The sequence below is a fragment of the Lathamus discolor genome, chromosome 3 (assembly GCF_037157495.1).
Source record: "Lathamus discolor isolate bLatDis1 chromosome 3, bLatDis1.hap1, whole genome shotgun sequence".
Classification (NCBI taxonomy): domain Eukaryota; kingdom Metazoa; phylum Chordata; class Aves; order Psittaciformes; family Psittacidae; genus Lathamus; species Lathamus discolor.
Window position 1 is genome coordinate 90,157,307 of NC_088886.1, and position 12,305 is coordinate 90,169,611.

The window sequence follows — 12,305 nt, forward strand, 5'->3', positions numbered from 1 at the left end:
TCCTTCTTCTATCATGTATACCTGCTGTTTTAAGCTGTCTGATTCCATCCAAGATCCTAAATGGGTCTGACTTTTAACTCAAAATGAAGAACAGCTGTTGAATTCACCAGTCACAAGAATTTTCAACCTAACTTATGGTTGTATGTTAGAAATGTTCCTGAGTTACACTGCATCTAAGGATTGATTTTGAACTATGAGGCAGTCTTTTACTAACTCAGGTAAGTGTGCTTATGCAATATCCCCATTCTCCTACGTTTTGCTTCATTGCTAGTGGGTCCTTTTGTTTCAGTATGCGTCAGGGTAGGTGTTATGCCATCATTCAGAAATAGTTTGGAGTTCACCTCCATCTCCCTCACAGCTCTCAAAATACCTTTAACTGAGAATGGTAACTTCTTCTACCCTTTTCTACTGCAGGACCTATGGCTGCTAGACAACAGATAAAACAAACACATTTGTTTTGTTTGCATTGACTTGTCTGAGGTGAAATTGTGTGGAGATTCAGTGGTTTATAAAGGTGGAGATTTGCTGCACTGCTTCTTCCCTTCCCTTCTCCCTCATCCCCAGTAACATTGTGCCATCTGCATTTGTGTTAGGAATAAATTTGAATGTAGGCCTAAACCTGATTTTAAGCTAATTCCTAAACATATGTTTTAATGAAAGTGCTGGAAACTGGGGAAAACAAACAAATAAACAAACCCCCAAACAACAAGACAATGAACTACCCCTAGCACCCAAATCAGAATTTGGTGTGTCCTAGAGGTCATTTGTGGTTTCATATTTTATTACCACTATCTCCAAAACCAGTCTCTGATCTTCTAATTTCCTTCTCTACCTGCTCATTGTAGTTTAAATCAGTGTAGAGTAATAACGAGAATTTATTTAAAGTAAAATATTGGATAAATATTGAATATTTAGGATTGCCAGTTATTTTAATTGTTTCCTGAGCTTTGTAGAGCCTTAGCTTTTGTGAATATAAAGGAAGAAAACAGAGGAAATAAGCGCAGATTTAGACTGTGAGCTACATCACTTATGGCATCATACTGGCTCTGCTGAGTGTACTTTTTAACTTCTACTGGTCATCTGTAAAATTATCTTGATTAGGTGAATGGGAGAGTAGATAGTGTTGCTTTTGTCAATTATCTTTTTTCCCCCCTCTCTTTTGTGTGTGCTATTTTTAGCTTTTGGCTATCTGGCTGTATTTGTCCTTTGGGCTATTCACTTCTCCCCCAAATTTATCTTGATTTACTCTCTCCTAGCAGCAATAACCAAACTACACTATCCAATTTGCTGAAATCACAGGCAAATTCACACTGGTGGGTCTCTTACTATCCTCTTCCCAAGAGCTGCAGAATAGGAGCCTGCCCATGTATGGGTCTTGTGGCAAGACAGAATTTGTCCGTTACTCTGATGTTTTCAGTCCCATTGCACCAGGCCTCTGCTCATAACAGGCAAGTAAGAGCCTATAAAAATGATGTATCCTTATATGAACAAGGATAAAGGTTTCAGCCAGGTTAAAACTCTGTAGGGAGCATTGCCCTCTCATTTTCCTTGGCCTGGGAGACACAAGTGTGCTTCTGTGGCCAAAATTGGTGTGTTTGGGAAGGATGAGGAAGAATGCAGTACCAAACAAATTCAGTTAGGTGAGCAGTCATTGTGGCAGGTAGTGATGGTGGATTTTTGTGAAGGAACTAACTAAAATGCTATATAGCCTTCAAAATTAGGTCTTTGTGAATGCTACTTACAAACCTCTTGCATGACTGTGTTTGTTTTATGAGGCCAGCAATAGTACAGCATTCAAACATTGCAATCAAACTGTAGGCTTTACTCTTTTGTGTGTGTGTTTCTTCTCTGGGATCTTTTGGATCTCTCTCCCACTTATTTCATAAGAAGCCTACAGTAATTCTTCATTGCATGTAATAAATCTTAGCAATGTATACTTTTGCTGATCAAAAAGCTACAGAAAGGCCTGTAGATTTTGTACACTTGAAAATTGCAGATATCCAGTAACTTTCAGGGTTTTTTTAAACCTCAAGCTGTTGATTAATCTGTCTTTACAGTAGGATCATTCAAATGGTAGTATTCTTCCTTGTGCTTTAAATGAGATAAGCCCTCTTCTACTGTTCACAGACTATTTATTCAATTTGTGGGTGAATATATTCATGCAAGTAATTAAAAGAGCTGTTCAGAAAAACTGTATCAATTCTTCTGTGTATTCCTTTGCCAAAATGGCTTCCTGCATTTTCATCATACTCTTGCTATCTTAAATGTTTCTTACATGCAAAGTCTTTCATTGGTTCACTAGCAAACAAATAAACAGAAATTGTAAAAATAGTAAACTGACACAGTTTATTTGTAGAACTATTCATGAACGGTGTTGCTATGTTCATTTAGCTGTATCCCTGTGGGATGGTATAATCGTGCATAGTGTACTGATAAGTCCTCTCTTGACAGTAGGAAACAGACTGTTGTCAAGCAGTTGCCATTTGCCACTGCATATTGAGCTGGATTTCCTTCTCAATTAACAGAAAGAACCCAAACAACCCAAAACCAAACCCTAAACAAATAAATAACAAACCCACAGAAAACCACAACCAGCCAACAACAACAAAAAAAGCAGCAGCAAAAAAAACCCAACCAAAAACCCCAAACAAAATTCTTGTGAGGACGGGATTTGAGAAGTCCTTTCCGTGATCTCTCATACCACTTCATCCAGCTGTTGCCTCCAACAGCTCCCCTTCTATCTCACCCTTAATGTCTGGTTCCAGTAAATGTGCACTGCAAGAATCCCTGGCATGAGGACGCATAGGCCTTCTTGGGCTAAATTATGAGAGGATGACCAATAGGTTTGAAACAAGGACTGTATATCATTCAACCCAATGCATTTCCCATGAAGAACAACCCCCAGGGTCCAGAGGAGGCTACAGAACAAAAAGCAAATGACCCCTTAGTTTATCGTAATGCTGGGCAGAGAAGCAGGTGGATAAAAGAGAGGATCGGTAGCTGCCTAAGTTCTCTGATGTAGTCAATAATAGAACAAAATAGTGCAGTTGGAAGTACACGCTCAACACAACAATCATCTAGTCCAATTGCAGTATTCACTGGCCACTTTACTGAATAATCTCTTTTCCCCTAGGGACTTTAAATGTGCACATGATAGCTATGGACACACTTCGGACACCGTTGCTTTAAAAGCTTGCAGTTTCTTCTGCAGGTAAGCAGAGCCTCAAGTATCTGTAACATTTCTTCATTTACATTTCAGACACTTCTTAACAAAAGCAGCTCGGATAAGTTTATGAAACGAGTTACAATAGTTCTTGATTACTACAAATTGTAAAGCACTTCCAAATTCCTGGTCATATTTTGAGAAAACAGATTAATTTGGGCTGTCATTTAACACGCAAGCATTTAACTTGAGACAAATATAATAGTCAAATAAAAAAACTTTAAGAAATGTTGTTTCAACTGTAAATTATGGCAGACCCCTATTCTAGCAAATGTAAAAAGCTTCCAGTATTTTGAGGTAAATCACATTGGAACACTAATTCTTATCTTTTACCTGCAAAATCAACATGTTTTCTCATTTAAGAAGAGATGACTAGAAAGTGCATTATTCATATTCATGGGACTTGAGGAAGACATGCTTACTTTCTTTCCTTTTATCCCCTCATTTATTACGTGAGCAGTATCAAGCCCCACAGTAGACAGCCTATTAGAAAAAGAAAAAAGACATTAAATTGTATGTTTGTGCTGAGCTTATCTTACCGCTGTGTTCTTCTCAGCCAAGTTATCCAGTTGTGACTCTGCCGTGCTCATTGTGTGCCTGTTTAGAGGAAAACAAATTTAAACGTTCTCTAATTCATCAGTCTCATTTGACTAACAAACATGAAGCTCGATAGACACACGTCTGATAGTAGTTACAAGACACCAAATCTCTTGTGTGCTTGCCTTGCCAATGTATTATTTAGTGAGGCATGGAGGTAAAGTATGCTTTCTGCCATACCTCTGGCTGTGGTACGTGTGCTCACCTTACACTGCTTAGCAGTGGCAAAGGCTGGAGGCAACAGCTTTTGTTTCAGTGCTCTTTGGCAGGAAACAGGGCAGGATCCAGTAAAAAATAGTTGGTTCTGAAGTACTTTGAAAAAGTTTGGAGGAAAAGTATAATTGATAAGTCATAAGTCAAATGGAGAAGAAAGTACTATGTACATTCATTATCATTCAGACCACGTAATGATACTACCCTCCAGTGCAGCTGGTTTTCCAAATAATAAACGTAACTGCTTTCCAAGTGTTCCATGTGGACCAAAAGTACATATTATAAATCATACAGGAAAATAAGGTAGAGGGATATTCTATGATGTTCCTCTCCCCTTCATTCTATTTTTGTCTGCTATGTTACAGGGCTGTTACATTTTCTTCCCCCACCCCCACTCCAGCCCACCACTCCCCCCCCCTCCCCGATCTATAATTAAATTGTTTAGATTAATCTCTAGAAGCTTTTGACCTTTCTAGCTATTTTTCCCATTGGGGGGATTTACCATAGCATGGTACTAGCATTCTGATCTATACTGCTTATTGGTGAGAACAAATTAATTCAAAGAAGGAATACGTATAAAATTAATGATTTTTAAATGTTAAAACTTAAGTGTAGGCAATTTGGCAATTGATGAACATACTCCTGCTTACTTTAAAAAAACCCTCAAACTTTAGAATCTGATGCATGAGCCAAGCATCTTATAAAAGCAAAGCTGACATCTCTGTGCCTCGTAACAGAGAATGGTAATTGTATGACATCTGCTGAGAAGCATCACTTCCCACTAATGGCATGTTGTGCATTTCCATCCCTTGTTACATGTTTGTAGAAAGTCAGACAGAAATACTTACAGGTGTATAGCTTCTGCTTAAATAGTCCTCTTTCAGATAATCTTAAGTGCTAAGAAAATTGGATGGTTATGACATACCGTATTACCAACCATAAATAAATGAAAATGTACTTTTAGGATTTAGCCCTTTATTCAGTAATAGCTTGCTTGAAAATCCCTTTAAGCAGTCAGTGCGCCTGTCACCAGATATATGAACAGCAGGAGTGAATGTCTACAAACTCTTTTCATGGTCCAGTTTAGAACTGCAGAATAATTTTGGTTGGCAAGGACCTCTGTACATCCTCTAGTCCTACCTCCTTTCACCCCACTCTCATGTACAGCTGTGTCTATTTCTATTTCTAACTTACACGGTTTTTTAGTTATCTTTGCAAGAGTCCTTAGCCCGCATCTGTCACGATTGCATGTTGGCAGGTAAAGACTGCAGTCAACAGGTTTTACCTTCTGACCTGCCCATCACCACTGTGGGCAAACACAGCTGAATTCTGGGATTACTGGACCACCACATCCATGAGTGGGCATATGCAAGTCAGCACAACCAGCATGGCCTTTCAGAACTCCTTTTCCAAAGAGACCAGCCAGGAGCTTTCAGGGGCAGCACCTGTTCTATAATCTGTCCCCAAATGACTTGATGTCCTTAGGAACACAGTTTTGGGGGCACTATTCAGTAGATAATAAAAATACCCAAACATAGGCAGCACCTGTTTTTCATTTTACTCTCAACTACTTGGCTAACTTCAGCTTCTATTTTATAGCCAACTGGCTAGAAATGTTCAACCAGCTTTGGCATGCCGCGCTTAGGTTTAGGATTTTTTTTTTTTGGGGGGGGGGGTGTTTGTTTTTGCTTTTTTCTTTTTTTAACCCTCGATTTTCTCCCTCCCTCTCCATCCCTCTCCCTCCCTCTCCCTCCTTCTCCTTCTCCTTCCCTTTCTCTTTCTCTTTGCATTTAGCTTTTGCTTTAGAAAATGTTTCTGTCTTCTAAATATTTTTTTATTTAGTCTATGTTTTAAAATGAGAATTTACTTGATCACTCTCTGCTTATCGTTAGTGCTTGTAACTCTTGAAGCTCAGTCATTCTGAAGCTATTTGATGTACACTACAGTCCTGTGGAAGTGGCTTTTTTTGGTTAAACTATTCTTTGTAAATGGGAAATTTAGAGAAACCCTATGTAGACCTCCTCGCTCCTATAGAGAGAGAATCAGGAAAAGAAGTCAGAAGTTTGTAACTGTAATGACAGGACTAGAATTAACAAAGCAACTTAATGCTCATAGATATGTTTAAAGGTGATCCAGAAATGCACATTACCTGTCTGCATTAGGGTACCATCTGTTCTGTGTTTGTATACCCAGAACATTCATTAGCTGACAGCTAATAAATGTCCTTGTGGATACATTGCAGGGGAAGGGTGCAGAAACAAAGGTTTTAATGTTAAGTTTTAATAAAAGACCTTTTGCTTGAGCTTAAGTAATTATTACTGACTTAGATGATGTATTTCAGAGTAGGATTCCGCTTGTTTTTCTACATGGATAGACCAGAGCCAGTGAAATGGAACTGAAGGTTTTATAACCTTTTCTCTTTAGCCAGTGTTCTGGGAGCTCTGAATCACAGCCACATGTAACTGTTATGGCTCCATCTTAGCAGGAATATTTGAATAGGCACAGAAAACAACATCATTTTGTGAACGTGTGAACAGAGAGAGCCTCAGCAACATGTGTTAAATGTCTTGGTGAAATTTCCCGGATCATGGCGTGACTGACTCAAACTGGGTAACTTTTTAACTGGTCAGTTATTTTCAAATGGAAAAATTGCAGCTGGCTAGCTTGTTGGTAAGACTGTCTTATGAGTATGTTAATAATCATTCCAACATTATAATTCACCACAAATAGCCCTTATGTGATTTCAAGGGATGGTGGCTTCCAGTCAGAACACAGCTGATAACAATGGATGGTCACCCCTCTAACTCAAGAGAGCAAAGATCACTGTGATTAATCACTCACTCTCCATTATAGAGACAAATATTTAGGATGCCTGAATCTTGATCTTTACATCTCTCAAGAATGAGAAGTGAAATGCCATTCTTTTCAGCATGATGTATTTTTGCATTTTACTGCAGTATCTAAGCCAGCAAGGAGCTTCATACAGAGGGATCATGAAACAAGAATATTTCAGTTACGTCTACCATCTTTCTGAGACTGTAACAGGACTTCTGGTCAAGTTTTCCACATGAAAGAGAGTGCTATTAAACTACGTTGTTCAAATTGGCCTGTTCTAATAGGTAGCATTTGCCACATACCTTTGTATAGGAAAATAAAGGTTTCAGTGGAGCAGTTATGATTATAGTGAATATATGAATATTTATGATTACATCACATTATTATTATGGACATAGTAATATCTCCTAGAAGTATAGGCATCTTGCGTTTGTTCTTTCTGTAACTCAGTTCTTGCTTTCTAGGCAATATTAAATTTACTTTCCTTTCTTTTACTCTGATGTGGTACAAAGGGTCATTCTTTTCTAGTGCTACTGTAAATGTTATTTAACATCTTGTGGCCTATGTGCATAAAGGCAGGAAAAATCATTTGAAAGGGCGACAGCATGTGGAAGCTTCTATGTGTTGTACAGTCCTGCATGCTGGAATCAGTCAAGACAGTTGGGATATGTAGCCTTGGATGTCTGTTTTAACAGTATTAAACAAATTGAAAATGATTGGATGATTTCAAATTTTATACCATGTATGAAGCAGAGGTGAGAATGGTACTATTTTGCTGAGGGAAGCAGAGATCAGACCAGGTGCACAAATAGGCCCTGAGCTGACCTAAGCAACTCGCGGAAGCTGAGTACAAAGATTAAGACAGGCTAGTCCAAGGTGCTCAGGATAAAATCTGAGCAGTAAAAAAATCAACTGAATGAAGTATTAGTATCAAGACAGACCTTAAAGACAAAGTCAAGGAAGAAGGCAAGTACTGAAAGGCTGAAGCAGTATTTTGAGATACTTAATGCACAGAAAAAGCTATATAACCTGGCTAGTATAGTGAGTATGCGTGTCAAAAGATACCTAAAACTCATGTTAAGCAAAAAATTAACGATACACAGAAGGCGCATCCATTGTCAACCATGCTTGTATTAGGAGTGAGAGATTTTTCTTAGTGTTGACTGACGTAAAAGGCACATAATCTGACGGTAAAATCTTGGTGTGGATCACTTCAGAATGGTATCTTCTGAAATAAGATACACAAGATTATTAACTATTCCTCTCTTTTGCACCTAATTAATCTTTTTGTCTCTCCACTAGGGATTTAAGATGAGAGTGAGAAGGCTTGTGAGCATCCATAGCAGTGATTGGGGTCTTCCTTTGCCCTCTCTTCAGTGCAGGAATTTCCTTCTTGGAATACTATGTGGAAAATTTTTATTTTTTTTTTTAAGTGTGAGGCAGGGTGGGGATTTTTTTTACATTCGTTCCTCCACAAAACAGTAGGAGCACTGGAATAAGACATACCTTATTTTTAATGAAGTCTTATGCCCGAGAGGCACAAGTAAGTTCTGTGATGTTACTATTTCAGCGTGTAAGCAACAGGCCTTACAAAACTCACTAAAATAGGGAAGTAAAATGTGAGATGTGCCTGAACCTGTGCTGTTAGATATGCTTACTGTGGGACCTCATAGAATAGGGTATTGCAGTAAAAGTCTGCATGTCTCTGTTTATGAGCGATTGCAAACTGTTAATGAGAAAGACAAATGGGAGTGAGGGTTCACATAAGTAAGATACTTGCACTCTCTGTGCACTGTGACATCTTTATAATTCCAAATGTTTGAACCCTGATTTACAGGTGCTAGATGGTTAACTGGGGAGCAGGCATCTTAATAAGAAAGCATAATAAGTTGTTATTGTTTTGAAAATACCGATATGACACTAAGAAAGAATAAAAATCCTGTCTCTGATATGTGAGGACAGCATGATATTAGTATACTCAACTCTGATACTACAGAAAGATGTAATTTCACTACTGTGAAGAACAGTAAGTCCTTTGTCTGCACTGGATTTGTAAGAGCACTATCAGAAGATGACAGCATTTAGTATCTCATATAAATAAATCTCTTTTCTTCTGCATCAGGAACTGAGCTTGACTGTTTTCTTCTGTCATTTCTTGTCATTGGGCTACACTTCTCCCCCTGAGTGTTGGAGAGATTTCATTACTAATAGTAGCATAAATAAATTGGTTTTCCCCTGGAAAGAGATAGTGCTAATTCTGTGTAAAACTGAAGAGAGAAAAAAAGCATTTGATACTTTCTCAGATGCACTGCTGAGTAAGCAGGGAAAAAAAAAGTCCTTCCAGATGTTTTTTATGAAGCAACTTAAGTCAAAATTAAGCTGAAATGAAGAACAGTATTCCTTTTCAAATTGTTGTATTTGCCTTCAGATGCATCCACATTGTGCTGTTCAGTTTTAAGTTATGTGCACAGGGAGTCTAGGTTGTAAGAAATTACTGAATCTTGTGAAAGAAATTTGGCAGGAAGTTTTCAGGGAGTGCTAATGGCAAGTTCTGCAGGTCAGAGTCACAAGCACATTTAATGGAGCTTTTAGAAGGAAAAATTGAAGGAAGGAAGACAATTATCAACAAAGATAACAACAATATGAGTAATTTTTAACCTGGAGGAGTTCTGCTAAGAAGTGAACATGATATCGAATAGCTGAAAAAGCTATAGCTAAATCAACTCTGAAGAAACCTTGTTCAGTAGGACTTTATATACCTACAGTGATGAACTGCTGGAAGAAGTGTTAAAATCCTGACATTTAGAATCAGTGAAAAGCATACATCAAGCAATGTAAAATGTATACAAATATTTATTTCTCTGTTGGTGGTGATGGGTTTTATTTATCTTTCTCTCTCATAAAATTTCCACTTTAATGGATGAGATGTATGTAAGCAGTAAAGATTAGCTCTTGGAAATCAAACATAACTTGCATTTTTATTTATACCTCTTTTTTAATATATGTTGTGCCCAGAAATATAACCTTATGAATCCAACAGTAGAAAGAAGAGATTAAATATTCTTGTCTTTCTTTGAAAAGTTTGTGGAGCCCTTCTAGTGCACTTTCATTTCTTGTTCCAGCAGAGAGGGGAATAAGATCTTGTAATAGGGACAGAATGGTTGAAGAGATTGTCCTTTTTATTGGTTTGCTCTGGTGGTTAAATGTGAGCAGGAGAACTGTAAAATCAATGATTTTTTTTTATATATATATATACTTTAATTTTATTTAGATGTTGTATATTCACATTGCTCACACTGCAACTTTTGAATGTACATCTTAAATCTCAGCTTGATTCAGTGTGGATGCTTGTTAAGATGAGCTTTATCTAGAAGTTAAAGGCTTTTTATTGAACACATAGTGCAACTTGAAGCACTAACTTGATGAAGAAATTTTAAGAAGGGTTGGGTTTTTTTGTTTATTTTGGTTTTGCCTGGAGACTACTTTTGTGAGCCTTGAACTGATTTGCCCACATTCTTGTGGCTAAATGTGTAGGGTACTAACTTGTCTTTGCTTTTTGTCTGTCCCTGACTCTTTATGCCAAATAAAATTACAGATTTTACCACATCTATGTGATGCCATAATGCTTCTTCCAACAAGGTTTAATGCTAAGTGGCTTTTCTCAAGAATCAGAGCAACCCCACCACTCTACTCCTTAAGAAAATTGTTTCTTTGGGCATGAAGATGTCTAGTTTAATTTGCTTCATTACTGAGGCTGCCTGACTGGAAGAGACAAGGTTTGTGGTGTGCTCTTTCTAGATGGTGGTGGTAAGATTATTATTTGTTCACTCTCTTTTAGGTTTTTCCAGTAAACACTCTGTAGGAAGAGATTTGAAGATTGAAATGACATTGAAGTTCCAGTTTCCTTCCTTAATGAGGGATTTTTTCTCCTTTCACCTTCTTCCTCATTGAATACTTTCATCATAAGTCACAGAATATTTATTATGATGCCTTTTCTCTAACAGAGGACCTGTTTTCCAGTATATGAATGATGTAGGATATTGTTTAATTTATAACTTCAGTGTTTGCTTATACTCCTCTCTCACTTAAGCCTTATGTGTTCTTATTGTCAAGAAAGGCAATCATAAATTTTATATTTTGTCTTTTACTACAATGATTTCTTACCTCTTGACTTAAGAAGACACATTCTTTTTTGATTACTAATCAAAATCATAGAATCATAGAATAGTTTGGGTTAGAAAGGACCTCAAGATCATCTAGTTCCAACCCCCCTGCCATGGGAAGGGACACTTCACACTAAACCATCTCACCCAGGTCTCTGTCCAGCCTGGCCTTGAACACTGCCAAGGGTGGAGCATTGTCAGCTTCCCTGGGCAAACCATTCCAGTGCCTCACCACCCTGACAGGAAAGAACTTCTTCCTTCTATTCAATCTGAACTTCCCCTGTTTAAGTTTTAACCCATTACCCCTTGTCCTATCACTACAGTCCCTAATGAAGAGTCCCTCCCCAGCATCCCTGTAGGCCCCCTTCAGATACTGGAAGGCTGCTATGAGGTCTCCACGCACCCTTCTCTTCTCCAGGCTGAACAGCCCCAACTTCCTCAGCCTGCCTTTATACGGGAGGTGCTCCAGTCCCCTGATCATCCTTGTGGTCCTCCTCTGGACTTGTTCCAGCAGTTCCATGTCCTTTTTATGTTGAGGACACCAGAACTGCACACAATACTCCAGGTGAGATCTCACAAGAGCAGAGTAGAGGGGCAGGATCACCTCCTTCGACCTGCTGGTCACGCACCTTTTGATGCAGCCCAGGATACGGTTGGCTTTCTGGGCTGCGAGCGCACACTGCCGGCTAATGTTCATTTTCTCATCAACCAAAACCCCCAAGTCCTTCTCTGCAGGGCTGCTCTGAATCTCTCCTCTGCCCAATCTGTAGCTGTGCCTGGGATTGCTCCGACCCAGGTGTAGGACCTTGCACTTGTTAAACTTCATCAGGTCGGCATCAGCCCACCTCACAAGCGTGTCAAGGTCCCTCTGGATGGCATCCCTTCCCTCCAGCCTATCAACCGGACCACACAGCTTGGTGTCATTGGCAAACTTGCTGAGGGCGCACTCAATCCCACTGTCCATGTCACCGACAAAGATGTTGAACAAGACTTGTCCCAACACCGATCACTGAGGGACACCACTCGTTACTGGTCTCCAGCCGGACATTGAGCCATTGACTGCAACTCTTTGCATGCGGCCATCCAGCCAGTTCTTTATCCACCGAGTGGTCCATCCATCAAATTGATGTCTCCAATTTAGACACAAGGATGTTGTGTGGGACAGTGTCAAACACTTTGCACAAGTCCAGGTAGATGACAACAACTGCTCTACCCTTGTCCATCAGTTCTGTAGCCCCATCATAGAAGGCCACCAAATTGGTCAGGCAGGATTT

General features: G+C 39.0%; 1 long non-coding RNA gene across 1 annotated transcript; it reads left to right on the plus strand.

Moving 5' to 3' along the window:
- Positions 1-145: 145 nt before the first annotated feature.
- LOC136009966 (uncharacterized) lies at positions 146-5,366 on the plus strand. Its single transcript, XR_010610716.1, has 3 exons — positions 146-218; positions 3,134-3,211; positions 5,292-5,366. It is a non-coding gene; the product is annotated as an uncharacterized LOC136009966 (long non-coding RNA).
- The last annotated feature ends 6,939 nt before the right edge of the window (positions 5,367-12,305 follow it).